Source organism: Ambystoma mexicanum, unplaced genomic scaffold (assembly GCF_040938575.1).
Source record: "Ambystoma mexicanum isolate Mex_15411 unplaced genomic scaffold, UKY_AmexF1_1 Mex_scaf89, whole genome shotgun sequence".
In the NCBI taxonomy this organism is placed as follows: Eukaryota; Metazoa; Chordata; class Amphibia; order Caudata; family Ambystomatidae; genus Ambystoma; species Ambystoma mexicanum.
The window spans coordinates 603,227-621,048 of record NW_027182509.1 but is presented as its reverse complement, the minus strand read 5'-3'; the positions used below and the strand labels follow the sequence as shown (position 1 = coordinate 621,048).

Below are 17,822 nucleotides of genomic sequence, written 5' to 3'. Positions count from 1 at the left end.
ACTGAGTTTTAAGCCTGGTGCCGATAAAAAGAAAGAAATTAGCCTTAGATCGGGCAAGCCGTTTGACGGGGGAAAATGAGACCCCCTAGGCCATCTAGGTGGTCGCTGGATGCTGTGCAGACATCAGCAGCTGTTCATTTCGTGCCCTCACGTCTCCTCGTTAGTATAGTGGTCAGTATCCCCGCCTGTCACGCGGGAGACCGGGGTGACGGGGAGGTTAAACCTTTTCTGGATTTTTTTTAGTTCTTGACAAATATTCTTGAAGATTAGGTTGAGTCAAGTAGGGAATGGGTGCCAGGAACTGACTCTTTAAGAAAAAAGCACCGGCAACGCTAGTCATCGTACAATATTTGTGCACAATTGCTTACATTAGGCGGCCGGTCCGCTTTATTGAGTCCCCCTCAGCACCATTTAGTGCTCCTGTTGTCTGCGAAGTCCAAATTGTAACCCTGAATCAGTTCCTCTTCTGACCCTTTGTATCATGTTACATGACGAGTAATGATCACCTGTTAGCTTTATCCCTAATTATAACTCTCACTCTTTCCCTGCATCTAACCCTAGCTCTAATCCCATCATTAACCTTGGTCCGGGCACACGCGTGAACCCTTACTCTCATCTCAGCCTCTCCTGGTGATACATCACACCTGGGATCGTTTGCTCCCTGTGGGCTGTGGGAAATTTGCTACCAGCACGCCCTGGAAGTGGGGCTCATTCCGCTGCAACGGGAGGTCTTCCCAGGACGCGTCACAGCTCAACGCAAGAGCTCCTGGGTTTCGAAGGCTCTTGCAGCAAGCCTTCACAAAGCAGCAGGGAGCGCCGTTCCAGATGGGAAACTTGAGACTGGATGTCCAGAAAAGCAAGACGTCAGAAGCGAAACCTTTTTCCTGCAGGGTGTGGCATACCATCCGCTTGCTCATTGCGACAGAGGTGGCACTAATGAAGGAAGAGGTCAACGTTACGTTCTTCTTTAAAATGCAAGGCCAGGAAAAGTGGCAGCGGTGGGATTTGAACCCACGCCTCCGAAGAGACTGGAGCCTTAATCCAGCGCCTTAGACCGCTCGGCCACGCTACCTTCCTGCTAGCCGCCGAAAGCGGAACTTGACCCGTTGCCCGGCCCGCTTTAGTGCTTTGCCTTTTCTCCTTGGAAAGTCTGGAGACAGGCAGTGGAAGGGCAGGCAAACTGTCAGGTGCGCAGAGGAGGGGAGACCATGAGGCAAGGTGGGAGATGGGGGCAAGAAGTGAGAAAAAAACGAATCGCAAGCTGGGGCAGGTTTCGGAAAGTGAAGCCGAAAAGGGGCTTAGCATGCAGCCCAGGGGTTTCTTTGACTGTCCTAAGCCCACAGGGACTTTGCCGTCCTCAGCTCATGAGACTTGAGATGGGTAGCTTGATTTGCTGAGGAAAGGCGGGATGACAGGTTCAACTCTGGAGTCAAACATAGCCCGGAACGATCACCTTAAACTGAGTTTTAAGCCTGGTGCCGATAAAAAGAAAGAAATTAGCCTTAGATCGGGCAAGCCGTTTGACGGGGGAAAATGAGACCCCCTAGGCCATCTAGGTGGTCGCTGGATGCTGTGCAGACATCAGCAGCTGTTCATTTCGTGCCCTCACGTCTCCTCGTTAGTATAGTGGTCAGTATCCCCGCCTGTCACGCGGGAGACCGGGGTTCCGACGGGGAGGTTAAACCTTTTCTGGATTTTTTTTAGTTCTTGACAAATATTCTTGAAGATTAGGTTGAGTCAAGTAGGGAATGGGTGCCAGGAACTGACTCTTTAAGAAAAAAGCACCGGCAACGCTAGTCATCGTACAATATTTGTGCACAATTGCTTACATTAGGCGGCCGGTCCGCTTTATTGAGTCCCCCTCAGCACCATTTAGTGCTCCTGTTGTCTGCGAAGTCCAAATTGTAACCCTGAATCAGTTCCTCTTCTGACCCTTTGTATCATGTTACATGACGAGTAATGATCACCTGTTAGCTTTATCCCTAATTATAACTCTCACTCTTTCCCTGCATCTAACCCTAGCTCTAATCCCATCATTAACCTTGGTCCGGGCACACGCGTGAACCCTTACTCTCATCTCAGCCACTCCTGGTGATACATCACACCTGGGATCGTTTGCTCCCTGTGGGCTGTGGGAAATTTGCTACCAGCACGCCCTGGAAGTGGGGCTCATTCCGCTGCAACGGGAGGTCTTCCCAGGACGTGTCACAGCTCAACGCAAGAGCTCCTGGGTTTCGAAGGCTCTTGCAGCAAGCCTTCACAAAGCAGCAGGGAGCGCCGTTCCAGATGGGAAACTTGAGACTGGATGTCCAGAAAAGCAAGACGTCAGAAGCGAAACCTTTTTCCTGCAGGGTGTGGCATACCATCCGCTTGCTCATTGCGACAGAGGTGGCACTAATGAAGGAAGAGGTCAACGTTACGTTCTTCTTTAAAATGCAAGGCCAGGAAAAGTGGCAGCGGTGGGATTTGAACCCACGCCTCCGAAGAGACTGGAGCCTTAATCCAGCGCCTTAGACCGCTTGGCCACGCTACCTTCCTGCTAGCCGCCGAAAGCGGAACTTGACCCGTTGCCCGGCCCGCTTTAGTGCTTTGCCTTTTCTCCTTGGAAAGTCTGGAGACAGGCAGTGGAAGGGCAGACAAACTGTCAGGTGCGCAGAGGAGGGGAGACCATGTGGCAAGGTGGGAGATGGGGGCAAGAAGTGAGAAAAAAACGAATCGCAAGCTGGGGCAGGTTTCGGAAAGTGAAGCCGAAAAGGGGCTTAGCATGCAGCCCAGGGGTTTCTTTGACTGTCCTAAGCCCACAGGGACTTTGCCGTCCTCAGCTCATGAGACTTGAGATGGGTAGCTTGATTTGCTGAGGAAAGGCGGGATGACAGGTTCAACTCTGGAGTCAAACATAGCCCGGAACGATCACCTTAAACTGAGTTTTAAGCCTGGTGCCGATAAAAAGAAAGAAATTAGCCTTAGATCGGGCAAGCCGTTTGACGGGGGAAAATGAGACCCCCTAGGCCATCTAGGTGGTCGCTGGATGCTGTGCAGACATCAGCAGCTGTTCATTTCATGCCCTCACGTCTCCTCGTTAGTATAGTGGTCAGTATCCCCGCCTGTCACGCGGGAGACCGGGCGGGGAGGTTAAACCTTTTCTGGATTTTTTTTAGTTCTTGACAAATATTCTTGAAGATTAGGTTGAGTCAAGTAGGGAATGGGTGCCAGGAACTGACTCTTTCAGAAAAAAGCACCGGCAACGCTAGTCATCGTACAATATTTGTGCACAATTGCTTACATTAGGCGGCCGGTCCGCTTTATTGAGTCCCCCTCAGCACCATTTAGTGCTCCTGTTGTCTGCGAAGTCCAAATTGTAACCCTGAATCAGTTCCTCTTCTGACCCTTTGTATCATGTTACATGACGAGTAATGATCACCTGTTAGCTTTATCCCTAATTATAACTCTCACTCTTTCCCTGCATCTAACCCTAGCTCTAATCCCATCATTAACCTTGGTCCGGGCACACGCGTGAACCCTTACTCTCATCTCAGCCTCTCCTGGTGATACATCACACCTGGGATCGTTTGCTCCCTGTGGGCTGTGGGAAATTTGCTACCAGCACGCCCTGGAAGTGGGGCTCATTCCGCTGCAACGGGAGGTCTTCCCAGGACACGTCACAGCTCAACGCAAGAGCTCCTGGGTTTCGAAGGCTCTTGCAGCAAGCCTTCACAAAGCAGCAGGGAGCGCCGTTCCAGATGGGAAACTTGAGACTGGATGTCCAGAAAAGCAAGACGTCAGAAGCGAAACCTTTTTCCTGCAGGGTGTGGCATACCATCCGCTTGCTCATTGCGACAGAGGTGGCACTAATGAAGGAAGAGGTCAACGTTACGTTCTTCTTTAAAATGCAAGGCCAGGAAAAGTGGCAGCGGTGGGATTGGAACCCACGCCTCCAAAGAGACTGGAGCCTTAATCCAGCGCCTTAGACCGCTCCGCCACGCTACCTTCCTGCTAGCCGCCGAAAGCGGAACTTGACCCGTTGCCCGGCCCGCTTTAGTGCTTTGCCTTTTCTCCTTGGAAAGTCTGGAGACAGGCAGTGGAAGGGCAGGCAAACTGTCAGGTGCGCAGAGGAGGGGAGACCATGAGGCAAGGTGGGAGATGGGGGCAAGAAGTGAGAAAAAAACGAATCGCAAGCTGGGGCAGGTTTCGGAAAGTGAAGCCGAAAAGGGGCTTAGCATGCAGCCCAGGGGTTTCTTTGACTGTCCTAAGCCCACAGGGACTTTGCCGTCCTCAGCTCATGAGACTTGAGATGGGTAGCTTGATTTGCTGAGGAAAGGCGGGATGACAGGTTCAACTCTGGAGTCAAACATAGCCCGGAACGATCACCTTAAACTGAGTTTTAAGCCTGGTGCCGATAAAAAGAAAGAAATTAGCCTTAGATCGGGCAAGCCGTTTGACGGGGGAAAATGAGACCCCCTAGGCCATCTAGGTGGTCGCTGGATGCTGTGCAGACATCAGCAGCTGTTCATTTCATGCCCTCACGTCTCCTCGTTAGTATAGTGGTCAGTATCCCCGCCTGTCACGCGGGAGACCGAGGTTAAACCTTTTCTGGATTTTTTTTAGTTCTTGACAAATATTCTTGAAGATTAGGTTGAGTCAAGTAGGGAATGGGTGACAGGAACTGACTCTTTCAGAAAAAAGCACCGGCAACGCTAGTCATCGTACAATATTTGTGCACAATTGCTTACATTAGGCGGCCGGTCCGCTTTATTGAGTCCCCCTCAGCACCATTTAGTGCTCCTGTTGTCTGCGAAGTCCAAATTGTAACCCTGAATCAGTTCCTCTTGTGACCCTTTGTATCATGTTACATGACGAGTAATGATCACCTGTTAGCTTTATCCCTAATTATAACTCTCACTCTTTCCCTGCATCTAACCTAGCTCTAATCCCATCATTAACCTTGGTCCGGGCACACGCGTGAACCCTTACTCTCATCTCAGCCTCTCCTGGTGATACATCACACCTGGGATCGTTTGCTCCCTGTGGGCTGTGGGAAATTTGCTACCAGCACGCCCTGGAAGTGGGGCTCATTCCGCTGCAACGGGAGGTCTTCCCAGGACGCGTCACAGCTCAACGCAAGAGCTCCTGGGTTTCGAAGGCTCTTGCAGCAAGCCTTCACAAAGCAGCAGGGAGCGCCGTTCAAGATGGGAAACTTGAGACTGGATGTCCAGAAAAGCAAGACGTCAGAAGCGAAACCTTTTTCCTGCAGGGTGTGGCATACCATCCGCTTGCTCATTGCGACAGAGGTGGCACTAATGAAGGAAGAGGTCAACGTTACGTTCTTCTTTAAAATGCAAGGCCAGGAAAAGTGGCAGCGGTGGGATTTGAACCCACGCCTCCGAAGAGACTGGAGCCTTAATCCAGCGCCGGCCACGCTACCTTCCTGCTAGCCGCCGAAAGCGGAACTTGACCCGTTGCCCGGCCCGCTTTAGTGCTTTGCCTTTTCTCCTTGGAAAGTCTGGAGACAGGCAGTGGAAGGGCAGGCAAACTGTCAGGTGCGCAGAGGAGGGGAGACCATGAGGCAAGGTGGGAGATGGGGGCAAGAAGTGAGAAAAAAACGAATCGCAAGCTGGGGCAGGTTTCGGAAAGTGAAGCCGAAAAGGGGCTTAGCATGCAGCCCAGGGGTTTCTTTGACTGTCCTAAGCCCACAGGGACTTTGCCGTCCTCAGCTCATGAGACTTGAGATGGGTAGCTTGATTTGCTGAGGAAAGGCGGGATGACAGGTTCAACTCTGGAGTCAAACATAGCCCGGAACGATCACCTTAAACTGAGTTTTAAGCCTGGTGCCGATAAAAAGAAAGAAATTAGCCTTAGATCGGGCAAGCCGTTTGACGGGGGAAAATGAGACCCCCTAGGCCATCTAGGTGGTCGCTGGATGCTGTGCAGACATCAGCAGCTGTTCATTTCGTGCCCTCACGTCTCCTCGTTAGTATAGTGGTCAGTATCCCCGCCTGTCACGCGGGAGACCGGGGCGACGGGGAGGTTAAACCTTTTCTGGATTTTTTTTAGTTCTTGACAAATATTCTTGAAGATTAGGTTGAGTCAAGTAGGGAATGGGTGCCAGGAACTGACTCTTTAAGAAAAAAGCACCGGCAACGCTAGTCATCGTACAATATTTGTGCACAATTGCTTACATTAGGCGGCCGGTCCGCTTTATTGAGTCCCCCTCAGCACCATTTAGTGCTCCTGTTGTCTGCGAAGTCCAAATTGTAACCCTGAATCAGTTCCTCTTCTGACCCTTTGTATCATGTTACATGACGAGTAATGATCACCTGTTAGCTTTATCCCTAATTATAACTCTCACTCTTTCCCTGCATCTAACCCTAGCTCTAATCCCATCATTAACCTTGGTCCGGGCACACGCGTGAACCCTTACTCTCATCTCAGCCTCTCCTGGTGATACATCACACCTGGGATCGTTTGCTCCCTGTGGGCTGTGGGAAATTTGCTACCAGCACGCCCTGGAAGTGGGGCTCATTCCGCTGCAACGGGAGGTCTTCCCAGGACGCGTCACAGCTCAACGCAAGAGCTCCTGGGTTTCGAAGGCTCTTGCAGCAAGCCTTCACAAAGCAGCAGGGAGCGCCGTTCCAGATGGGAAACTTGAGACTGGATGTCCAGAAAAGCAAGACGTCAGAAGCGAAACCTTTTTCCTGCAGGGTGTGGCATACCATCCGCTTGCTCATTGCGACAGAGGTGACACTAATGAAGGAAGAGGTCAACGTTACGTTCTTCTTTAAAATGCAAGGCCAGGAAAAGTGGCAGCGGTGGGATTTGAACCCACGCCTCCGAAGAGACTGGAGCCTTAATCCAGCGCCTTAGACCGCTCGGCCACGCTACCTTCCTGCTAGCCGCCGAAAGCGGAACTTGACCCGTTGCCCGTCCCGCTTTAGTGCTTTGCCTTTTCTCCTTGGAAAGTCTGGAGACAGGCAGTGGAAGGGCAGGCAAACTGTCAGGTGCGCAGAGGAGGGGAGACCATGAGGCAAGGTGGGAGATGGGGGCAAGAAGTGAGAAAAAAACGAATCGCAAGCTGGGGCAGGTTTCGGAAAGTGAAGCCGAAAAGGGGCTTAGCATGCAGCCCAGGGGTTTCTTTGACTGTCCTAAGCCCACAGGGACTTTGCCGTCCTCAGCTCCTGAGACTTGAGATGGGTAGCTTGATTTGCTGAGGAAAGGCGGGATGACAGGTTCAACTCTGGAGTCAAACATAGCCCGGAACGATCACCTTAAACTGAGTTTTAAGCCTGGTGCCGATAAAAAGAAAGAAATTAGCCTTAGATCGGGCAAGCCGTTTGACGGGGGAAAATGAGACCCCCTAGGCCATCTAGGTGGTCGCTGGATGCTGTGCAGACATCAGCAGCTGTTCATTTCGTGCCCTCACGTCTCCTCGTTAGTATAGTGGTCAGTATCCCCGCCTGTCACGCGGGAGACCCGACGGGGAGGTTAAACCTTTTCTGGATTTTTTTTAGTTCTTGACAAATATTCTTGAAGATTAGGTTGAGTCAAGTAGGGAATGGGTGCCAGGAACTGACTCTTTAAGAAAAAAGCACCGGCAACGCTAGTCATCGTACAATATTTGTGCACAATTGCTTACATTAGGCGGCCGGTCCGCTTTATTGAGTCCCCCTCAGCACCATTTAGTGCTCCTGTTGTCTGCGAAGTCCAAATTGTAACCCTGAATCAGTTCCTCTTCTGACCCTTTGTATCATGTTACATGACGAGTAATGATCACCTGTTAGCTTTATCCCTAATTATAACTCTCACTCTTTCCCTGCATCTAACCCTAGCTCTAATCCCATCATTAACCTTGGTCCGGGCACACGCGTGAACCCTTACTCTCATCTCAGCCTCTCCTGGTGATACATCACACCTGGGATCGTTTGCTCCCTGTGGGCTGTGGGAAATTTGCTACCAGCACGCCCTGGAAGTGGGGCTCATTCCGCTGCAACGGGAGGTCTTCCCAGGACACGTCACAGCTCAACGCAAGAGCTCCTGGGTTTCGAAGGCTCTTGCAGCAAGCCTTCACAAAGCAGCAGGGAGCGCCGTTCCAGATGGGAAACTTGAGACTGGATGTCCAGAAAAGCAAGACGTCAGAAGCGAAACCTTTTTCCTGCAGGGTGTGGCATACCATCCGCTTGCTCATTGCGACAGAGGTGGCACTAATGAAGGAAGAGGTCAACGTTACGTTCTTCTTTAAAATGCAAGGCCAGGAAAAGTGGCAGCGGTGGGATTTGAACCCACGCCTCCGAAGAGACTGGAGCCTTAATCCAGCGCCTTAGACCGCTCCGCCACGCTACCTTCCTGCTAGCCGCCGAAAGCGGAACTTGACCCGTTGCCCGGCCCGCTTTAGTGCTTTGCCTTTTCTCCTTGGAAAGTCTGGAGACAGGCAGTGGAAGGGCAGGCAAACTGTCAGGTGCGCAGAGGAGGGGAGACCATGAGGCAAGGTGGGAGATGGGGGCAAGAAGTGAGAAAAAAACGAATCGCAAGCTGGGGCAGGTTTCGGAAAGTGAAGCCGAAAAGGGGCTTAGCATGCAGCCCAGGGGTTTCTTTGACTGTCCTAAGCCCACAGGGACTTTGCCGTCCTCAGCTCATGAGACTTGAGATGGGTAGCTTGATTTGCTGAGGAAAGGCGGGATGACAGGTTCAACTCTGGAGTCAAACATAGCCCGGAACGATCACCTTAAACTGAGTTTTAAGCCTGGTGCCGATAAAAAGAAAGAAATTAGCCTTAGATCGGGCAAGCCGTTTGACGGGGGAAAATGAGACCCCCTAGGCCATCTAGGTGGTCGCTGGATGCTGTGCAGACATCAGCAGCTGTTCATTTCATGCCCTCACGTCTCCTCGTTAGTATAGTGGTCAGTATCCCCGCCTGTCACGCGGGAGACCGAGGTTAAACCTTTTCTGGATTTTTTTTAGTTCTTGACAAATATTCTTGAAGATTAGGTTGAGTCAAGTAGGGAATGGGTGACAGGAACTGACTCTTTCAGAAAAAAGCACCGGCAACGCTAGTCATCGTACAATATTTGTGCACAATTGCTTACATTAGGCGGCCGGTCCGCTTTATTGAGTCCCCCTCAGCACCATTTAGTGCTCCTGTTGTCTGCGAAGTCCAAATTGTAACCCTGAATCAGTTCCTCTTGTGACCCTTTGTATCATGTTACATGACGAGTAATGATCACCTGTTAGCTTTATCCCTAATTATAACTCTCACTCTTTCCCTGCATCTAACCTAGCTCTAATCCCATCATTAACCTTGGTCCGGGCACACGCGTGAACCCTTACTCTCATCTCAGCCTCTCCTGGTGATACATCACACCTGGGATCGTTTGCTCCCTGTGGGCTGTGGGAAATTTGCTACCAGCACGCCCTGGAAGTGGGGCTCATTCCGCTGCAACGGGAGGTCTTCCCAGGACGCGTCACAGCTCAACGCAAGAGCTCCTGGGTTTCGAAGGCTCTTGCAGCAAGCCTTCACAAAGCAGCAGGGAGCGCCGTTCAAGATGGGAAACTTGAGACTGGATGTCCAGAAAAGCAAGACGTCAGAAGCGAAACCTTTTTCCTGCAGGGTGTGGCATACCATCCGCTTGCTCATTGCGACAGAGGTGGCACTAATGAAGGAAGAGGTCAACGTTACGTTCTTCTTTAAAATGCAAGGCCAGGAAAAGTGGCAGCGGTGGGATTTGAACCCACGCCTCCGAAGAGACTGGAGCCTTAATCCAGCGCCGGCCACGCTACCTTCCTGCTAGCCGCCGAAAGCGGAACTTGACCCGTTGCCCGGCCCGCTTTAGTGCTTTGCCTTTTCTCCTTGGAAAGTCTGGAGACAGGCAGTGGAAGGGCAGGCAAACTGTCAGGTGCGCAGAGGAGGGGAGACCATGAGGCAAGGTGGGAGATGGGGGCAAGAAGTGAGAAAAAAACGAATCGCAAGCTGGGGCAGGTTTCGGAAAGTGAAGCCGAAAAGGGGCTTAGCATGCAGCCCAGGGGTTTCTTTGACTGTCCTAAGCCCACAGGGACTTTGCCGTCCTCAGCTCATGAGACTTGAGATGGGTAGCTTGATTTGCTGAGGAAAGGCGGGATGACAGGTTCAACTCTGGAGTCAAACATAGCCCGGAACGATCACCTTAAACTGAGTTTTAAGCCTGGTGCCGATAAAAAGAAAGAAATTAGCCTTAGATCGGGCAAGCCGTTTGACGGGGGAAAATGAGACCCCCTAGGCCATCTAGGTGGTCGCTGGATGCTGTGCAGACATCAGCAGCTGTTCATTTCGTGCCCTCACGTCTCCTCGTTAGTATAGTGGTCAGTATCCCCGCCTGTCACGCGGGAGACCGGGGCGACGGGGAGGTTAAACCTTTTCTGGATTTTTTTTAGTTCTTGACAAATATTCTTGAAGATTAGGTTGAGTCAAGTAGGGAATGGGTGCCAGGAACTGACTCTTTAAGAAAAAAGCACCGGCAACGCTAGTCATCGTACAATATTTGTGCACAATTGCTTACATTAGGCGGCCGGTCCGCTTTATTGAGTCCCCCTCAGCACCATTTAGTGCTCCTGTTGTCTGCGAAGTCCAAATTGTAACCCTGAATCAGTTCCTCTTCTGACCCTTTGTATCATGTTACATGACGAGTAATGATCACCTGTTAGCTTTATCCCTAATTATAACTCTCACTCTTTCCCTGCATCTAACCCTAGCTCTAATCCCATCATTAACCTTGGTCCGGGCACACGCGTGAACCCTTACTCTCATCTCAGCCTCTCCTGGTGATACATCACACCTGGGATCGTTTGCTCCCTGTGGGCTGTGGGAAATTTGCTACCAGCACGCCCTGGAAGTGGGGCTCATTCCGCTGCAACGGGAGGTCTTCCCAGGACGCGTCACAGCTCAACGCAAGAGCTCCTGGGTTTCGAAGGCTCTTGCAGCAAGCCTTCACAAAGCAGCAGGGAGCGCCGTTCCAGATGGGAAACTTGAGACTGGATGTCCAGAAAAGCAAGACGTCAGAAGCGAAACCTTTTTCCTGCAGGGTGTGGCATACCATCCGCTTGCTCATTGCGACAGAGGTGGCACTAATGAAGGAAGAGGTCAACGTTACGTTCTTCTTTAAAATGCAAGGCCAGGAAAAGTGGCAGCGGTGGGATTTGAACCCACGCCTCCGAAGAGACTGGAGCCTTAATCCAGCGCCTTAGACCACTCGGCCACGCTACCTTCCTGCTAGCCGCCGAAAGCGGAACTTGACCCGTTGCCCGGCCCGCTTTAGTGCTTTGCCTTTTCTCCTTGGAAAGTCTGGAGACAGGCAGTGGAAGGGCAGGCAAACTGTCAGGTGCGCAGAGGAGGGGAGACCATGAGGCAAGGTGGGAGATGGGGGCAAGAAGTGAGAAAAAAACGAATCGCAAGCTGGGGCAGGTTTCGGAAAGTGAAGCCGAAAAGGGGCTTAGCATGCAGCCCAGGGGTTTCTTTGACTGTCCTAAGCCCACAGGGACTTTGCCGTCCTCAGCTCATGAGACTTGAGATGGGTAGCTTGATTTGCTGAGGAAAGGCGGGATGACAGGTTCAACTCTGGAGTCAAACATAGCCCGGAACGATCACCTTAAACTGAGTTTTAAGCCTGGTGCCGATAAAAAGAAAGAAATTAGCCTTAGATCGGGCAAGCCGTTTGACGGGGGAAAATGAGACCCCCTAGGCCATCTAGGTGGTCGCTGGATGCTGTGCAGACATCAGCAGCTGTTCATTTCGTGCCCTCACGTCTCCTCGTTAGTATAGTGGTCAGTATCCCCGCCTGTCACGCGGGAGACCCGACGGGGAGGTTAAACCTTTTCTGGATTTTTTTTAGTTCTTGACAAATATTCTTGAAGATTAGGTTGAGTCAAGTAGGGAATGGGTGCCAGGAACTGACTCTTTAAGAAAAAAGCACCGGCAACGCTAGTCATCGTACAATATTTGTGCACAATTGCTTACATTAGGCGGCCGGTCCGCTTTATTGAGTCCCCCTCAGCACCATTTAGTGCTCCTGTTGTCTGCGAAGTCCAAATTGTAACCCTGAATCAGTTCCTCTTCTGACCCTTTGTATCATGTTACATGACGAGTAATGATCACCTGTTAGCTTTATCCCTAATTATAACTCTCACTCTTTCCCTGCATCTAACCCTAGCTCTAATCCCATCATTAACCTTGGTCCGGGCACACGCGTGAACCCTTACTCTCATCTCAGCCTCTCCTGGTGATACATCACACCTGGGATCGTTTGCTCCCTGTGGGCTGTGGGAAATTTGCTACCAGCACGCCCTGGAAGTGGGGCTCATTCCGCTGCAACGGGAGGTCTTCCCAGGACGTGTCACAGCTCAACGCAAGAGCTCCTGGGTTTTGAAGGCTCTTGCAGCAAGCCTTCACAAAGCAGCAGGGAGCGCCGTTCCAGATGGGAAACTTGAGACTGGATGTCCAGAAAAGCAAGACGTCAGAAGCTAAACCTTTTTCCTGCAGGGTGTGGCATACCATCCGCTTGCTCATTGCGACAGAGGTGGCACTAATGAAGGAAGAGGTCAACGTTACGTTCTTCTTTAAAATGCAAGGCCAGGAAAAGTGGCAGCGGTGGGATTTGAACCCACGCCTCCGAAGAGACTGGAGCCTTAATCCAGCGCCTTAGACCGCTTGGCCACGCTACCTTCCTGCTAGCCACCGAAAGCGGAACTTGACCCGTTGCCCGGCCCGCTTTAGTGCTTTGCCTTTTCTCCTTGGAAAGTCTGGAGACAGGCAGTGGAAGGGCAGACAAACTGTCAGGTGCGCAGAGGAGGGGAGACCATGAGGCAAGGTGGGAGATGGGGGCAAGAAGTGAGAAAAAAACGAATCGCAAGCTGGGGCAGGTTTCGGAAAGTGAAGCCGAAAAGGGGCTTAGCATGCAGCCCAGGGGTTTCTTTGACTGTCCTAAGCCCACAGGGACTTTGCCGTCCTCAGCTCATGAGACTTGAGATGGGTAGCTTGATTTGCTGAGGAAAGGCGGGATGACAGGTTCAACTCTGGAGTCAAACATAGCCCGGAACGATCACCTTAAACTGAGTTTTAAGCCTGGTGCCGATAAAAAGAAAGAAATTAGCCTTAGATCGGGCAAGCCGTTTGACGGGGGAAAATGAGACCCCCTAGGCCATCTAGGTGGTCGCTGGATGCTGTGCAGACATCAGCAGCTGTTCATTTCATGCCCTCACGTCTCCTCGTTAGTATAGTGGTCAGTATCCCCGCCTGTCACGCGGGAGACCGGGCGCGGAGGTTAAACCTTTTCTGGATTTTTTTTAGTTCTTGACAAATATTCTTGAAGATTAGGTTGAGTCAAGTAGGGAATGGGTGCCAGGAACTGACTCTTTCAGAAAAAAGCACCGGCAACGCTAGTCATCGTACAATATTTGTGCACAATTGCTTACATTAGGCGGCCGGTCCGCTTTATTGAGTCCCCCTCAGCACCATTTAGTGCTCCTGTTGTCTGCGAAGTCCAAATTGTAACCCTGAATCAGTTCCTCTTCTGACCCTTTGTATCATGTTACATGACGAGTAATGATCACCTGTTAGCTTTATCCCTAATTATAACTCTCACTCTTTCCCTGCATCTAACCCTAGCTCTAATCCCATCATTAACCTTGGTCCGGGCACACGCGTGAACCCTTACTCTCATCTCAGCCTCTCCTGGTGATACATCACACCTGGGATCGTTTGCTCCCTGTGGGCTGTGGGAAATTTGCTACCAGCACGCCCTGGAAGTGGGGCTCATTCCGCTGCAACGGGAGGTCTTCCCAGGACGCGTCACAGCTCAACGCAAGAGCTCCTGGGTTTCGAAGGCTCTTGCAGCAAGCCTTCACAAAGCAGCAGGGAGCGCCGTTCCAGATGGGAAACTTGAGGCTGGATGTCCAGAAAAGCAAGACGTCAGAAGCGAAACCTTTTTCCTGCAGGGTGTGGCATACCATCCGCTTGCTCATTGCGACAGAGGTGGCACTAATGAAGGAAGAGGTCAACGTTACGTTCTTCTTTAAAATGCAAGGCCAGGAAAAGTGGCAGCAGTGGGATTTGAACCCACGCCTCCGAAGAGACTGGAGCCTTAATCCAGCGCCTTAGACCGCTCGGCCACGCTACCTTCCTGCTAGCCGCCGAAAGCGGAACTTGACCCGTTGCCCGGCCCGCTTTAGTGCTTTGCCTTTTCTCCTTGGAAAGTCTGGAGACAGGCAGTGGAAGGGCAGGCAAACTGTCAGGTGCGCAGAGGAGGGGAGACCATGAGGCAAGGTGGGAGATGGGGGCAAGAAGTGAGAAAAAAACGAATCGCAAGCTGGGGCAGGTTTCGGAAAGTGAAGCCGAAAAGGGGCTTAGCATGCAGCCCAGGGGTTTCTTTGACTGTCCTAAGCCCACAGGGACTTTGCCGTCCTCAGCTCATGAGACTTGAGATGGGTAGCTTGATTTGCTGAGGAAAGGCGGGATGACAGGTTCAACTCTGGAGTCAAACATAGCCCGGAACGATCACCTTAAACTGAGTTTTAAGCCTGGTGCCGATAAAAAGAAAGAAATTAGCCTTAGATCGGGCAAGCCGTTTGACGGGGGAAAATGAGACCCCTAGGCCATCTAGGTGGTCGCTGGATGCTGTGCAGACATCAGCAGCTGTTCATTTCGTGCCCTCACGTCTCCTCGTTAGTATAGTGGTCAGTATCCCCGCCTGTCACGCGGGAGACCGGGGCGACGGGGAGGTTAAACCTTTTCTGGATTTTTTTTAGTTCTTGACAAATATTCTTGAAGATTAGGTTGAGTCAAGTAGGGAATGGGTGCCAGGAACTGACTCTTTAAGAAAAAAGCACCGGCAACGCTAGTCATCGTACAATATTTGTGCACAATTGCTTACATTAGGCGGCCGGTCCGCTTTATTGAGTCCCCCTCAGCACCATTTAGTGCTCCTGTTGTCTGCGAAGTCCAAATTGTAACCCTGAATCAGTTCCTCTTCTGACCCTTTGTATCATGTTACATGACGAGTAATGATCACCTGTTAGCTTTATCCCTAATTATAACTCTCACTCTTTCCCTGCATCTAACCCTAGCTCTAATCCCATCATTAACCTTGGTCCGGGCACACGCGTGAACCCTTACTCTCATCTCAGCCTCTCCTGGTGATACATCACACCTGGGATCGTTTGCTCCCTGTGGGCTGTGGGAAATTTGCTACCAGCACGCCCTGGAAGTGGGGCTCATTCCGCTGCAACGGGAGGTCTTCCCAGGACGCGTCACAGCTCAACGCAAGAGCTCCTGGGTTTCGAAGACTCTTGCAGCAAGCCTTCACAAAGCAGCAGGGAGCGCCGTTCCAGATGGGAAACTTGAGACTGGATGTCCAGAAAAGCAAGACGTCAGAAGCGAAACCTTTTTCCTGCAGGGTGTGGTATACCATCCGCTTGCTCATTGCGACAGAGGTGGCACTAATGAAGGAAGAGGTCAACGGTACGTTCTTCTTTAAAATGCAAGGCCAGGAAAAGTGGCAGCGGTGGGATTTGAACCCACGCCTCCGAAGAGACTGGAGCCTTAACCCAGCGCCTTAGACCGCTTGGCCACGCTACCTTCCTGCTAGCCGCCGAAAGCGGAACTTGACCCGTTGCCCGGCCCGCTTTAGTGCTTTGCCTTTTCTCCTTGGAAAGTCTGGAGACAGGCAGTGGAAGGGCAGGCAAACTGTCAGGTGCGCAGAGGAGGGGAGACCATGAGGCAAGGTGGGAGATGGGGGCAAGAAGTGAGAAAAAAACGAATCGCAAGCTGGGGCAGGTTTCGGAAAGTGAAGCCGAAAAGGGGCTTAGCATGCAGCCCAGGGGTTTCTTTGACTGTCCTAAGCCCACAGGGACTTTGCCGTCCTCAGCTCATGAGACTTGAGATGGGTAGCTTGATTTGCTGAGGAAAGGCGGGATGACAGGTTCAACTCTGGAGTCAAACATAGCCCGGAACGATCACCTTAAACTGAGTTTTAAGCCTGGTGCCGATAAAAAGAAAGAAATTAGCCTTAGATCGGGCAAGCCGTTTGACGGGGGAAAATGAGACCCCCTAGGCCATCTAGGTGGTCGCTGGATGCTGTGCAGACATCAGCAGCTGTTCATTTCATGCCCTCACGTCTCCTCGTTAGTATAGTGGTCAGTATCCCCGCCTGTCACGCGGGAGACCCCGACGGGGAGGTTAAACCTTTTTTTGGATTTTTTTTAGTTCTTGACAAATATTCTTGAAGATTAGGTTGAGTCAAGTAGGGAATGGGTGCCAGGAACTGACTCTTTCAGAAAAAAGCACCGGCAACGCTAGTCATCGTACAATATTTGTGCACAATTGCTTACATTAGGCGGCCGGTCCGCTTTATTGAGTCCCCCTCAGCACCATTTAGTGCTCCTGTTGTCTGCGAAGTCCAAATTGTAACCCTGAATCAGTTCCTCTTCTGACCCTTTGTATCATGTTACATGACGAGTAATGATCACCTGTTAGCTTTATCCCTAATTATAACTCTCACTCTTTCCCTGCATCTAACCCTAGCTCTAATCCCATCATTAACCTTGGTCCGGGCACACGCGTGAACCCTTACTCTCATCTCAGCCTCTCCTGGTGATACATCACACCTGGGATCGTTTGCTCCCTGTGGGCTGTGGGAAATTTGCTACCAGCACGCCCTGGAAGTGGGGCTCATTCCGCTGCAACGGGAGGTCTTCCCAGGACGCGTCACAGCTCAACGCAAGAGCTCCTGGGTTTCGAAGGCTCTTGCAGCAAGCCTTCACAAAGCAGCAGGGAGCGCCGTTCCAGATGGGAAACTTGAGACTGGATGTCCAGAAAAGCAAGACGTCAGAAGCGAAACCTTTTTCCTGCAGGGTGTGGCATACCATCCGCTTGCTCATTGCGACAGAGGTGGCACTAATGAAGGAAGAGGTCAACGTTACGTTCTTCTTTAAAATGCAAGGCCAGGAAAAGTGGCAGCGGTGGGATTTGAACCCACGCCTCCGAAGAGACTGGAGCCTTAATCCAGCGCCTTAGACCGCTCGGCCACGCTACCTTCCTGCTAGCCGCCGAAAGCGGAACTTGACCCGTTGCCCGGCCCGCTTTAGTGCTTTGCCTTTTCTCCTTGGAAAGTCTGGAGACAGGCAGTGGAAGGGCAGGCAAACTGTCAGGTGCGCAGAGGAGGGGAGACCATGAGGCAAGGTGGGAGATGGGGGCAAGAAGTGAGAAAAAAACGAATCGCAAGCTGGGGCAGGTTTCGGAAAGTGAAGCCGAAAAGGGGCTTAGCATGCAGCCCAGGGGTTTCTTTGACTGTCCTACGCCCACAGGGACTTTGCCGTCCTCAGCTCATGAGACTTGAGATGGGTAGCTTGATTTGCTGAGGAAAGGCGGGATGACAGGTTCAACTCTGGAGTCAAACATAGCCCGGAACGATCACCTTAAACTGAGTTTTAAGCCTGGTGCCGATAAAAAGAAAGAAATTAGCCTTAGATCGGGCAAGCCGTTTGACGGGGGAAAATGAGACCCCCTAGGCCATCTAGGTGGTCGCTGGATGCTGTGCAGACATCAGCAGCTGTTCATTTCATGCCCTCACGTCTCCTCGTTAGTATAGTGGTCAGTATCCCCGCCTGTCACGCGGGAGACCGAGGTTAAACCTTTTCTGGATTTTTTTTAGTTCTTGACAAATATTCTTGAAGATTAGGTTGAGTCAAGTAGGGAATGGGTGACAGGAACTGACTCTTTCAGAAAAAAGCACCGGCAACGCTAGTCATCGTACAATATTTGTGCACAATTGCTTACATTAGGCGGCCGGTCCGCTTTATTGAGTCCC

General features: G+C 51.5%; 4 non-coding genes across 4 annotated transcripts; all 4 read right to left on the bottom strand.

Moving 5' to 3' along the window:
- Positions 1 to 990: 990 nt before the first annotated feature.
- On the bottom strand, positions 991 to 1,072 carry TRNAL-AAG (transfer RNA leucine (anticodon AAG)). Its single transcript has one exon. It is a non-coding gene; the product is annotated as a tRNA-Leu (tRNA).
- A 5,726-nt stretch (positions 1,073 to 6,798) lies between these two features.
- On the bottom strand, positions 6,799 to 6,880 carry TRNAL-AAG (transfer RNA leucine (anticodon AAG)). The gene has a single exon. It is a non-coding gene; the product is annotated as a tRNA-Leu (tRNA).
- A 4,265-nt stretch (positions 6,881 to 11,145) lies between these two features.
- TRNAL-AAG (transfer RNA leucine (anticodon AAG)) lies at positions 11,146 to 11,227 on the bottom strand. Its single transcript has one exon. It is a non-coding gene; the product is annotated as a tRNA-Leu (tRNA).
- Positions 11,228 to 16,966: 5,739 nt separating this feature from the next.
- TRNAL-AAG (transfer RNA leucine (anticodon AAG)) lies at positions 16,967 to 17,048 on the bottom strand. Its single transcript has one exon. It is a non-coding gene; the product is annotated as a tRNA-Leu (tRNA).
- Positions 17,049 to 17,822: the final 774 nt, after the last annotated feature.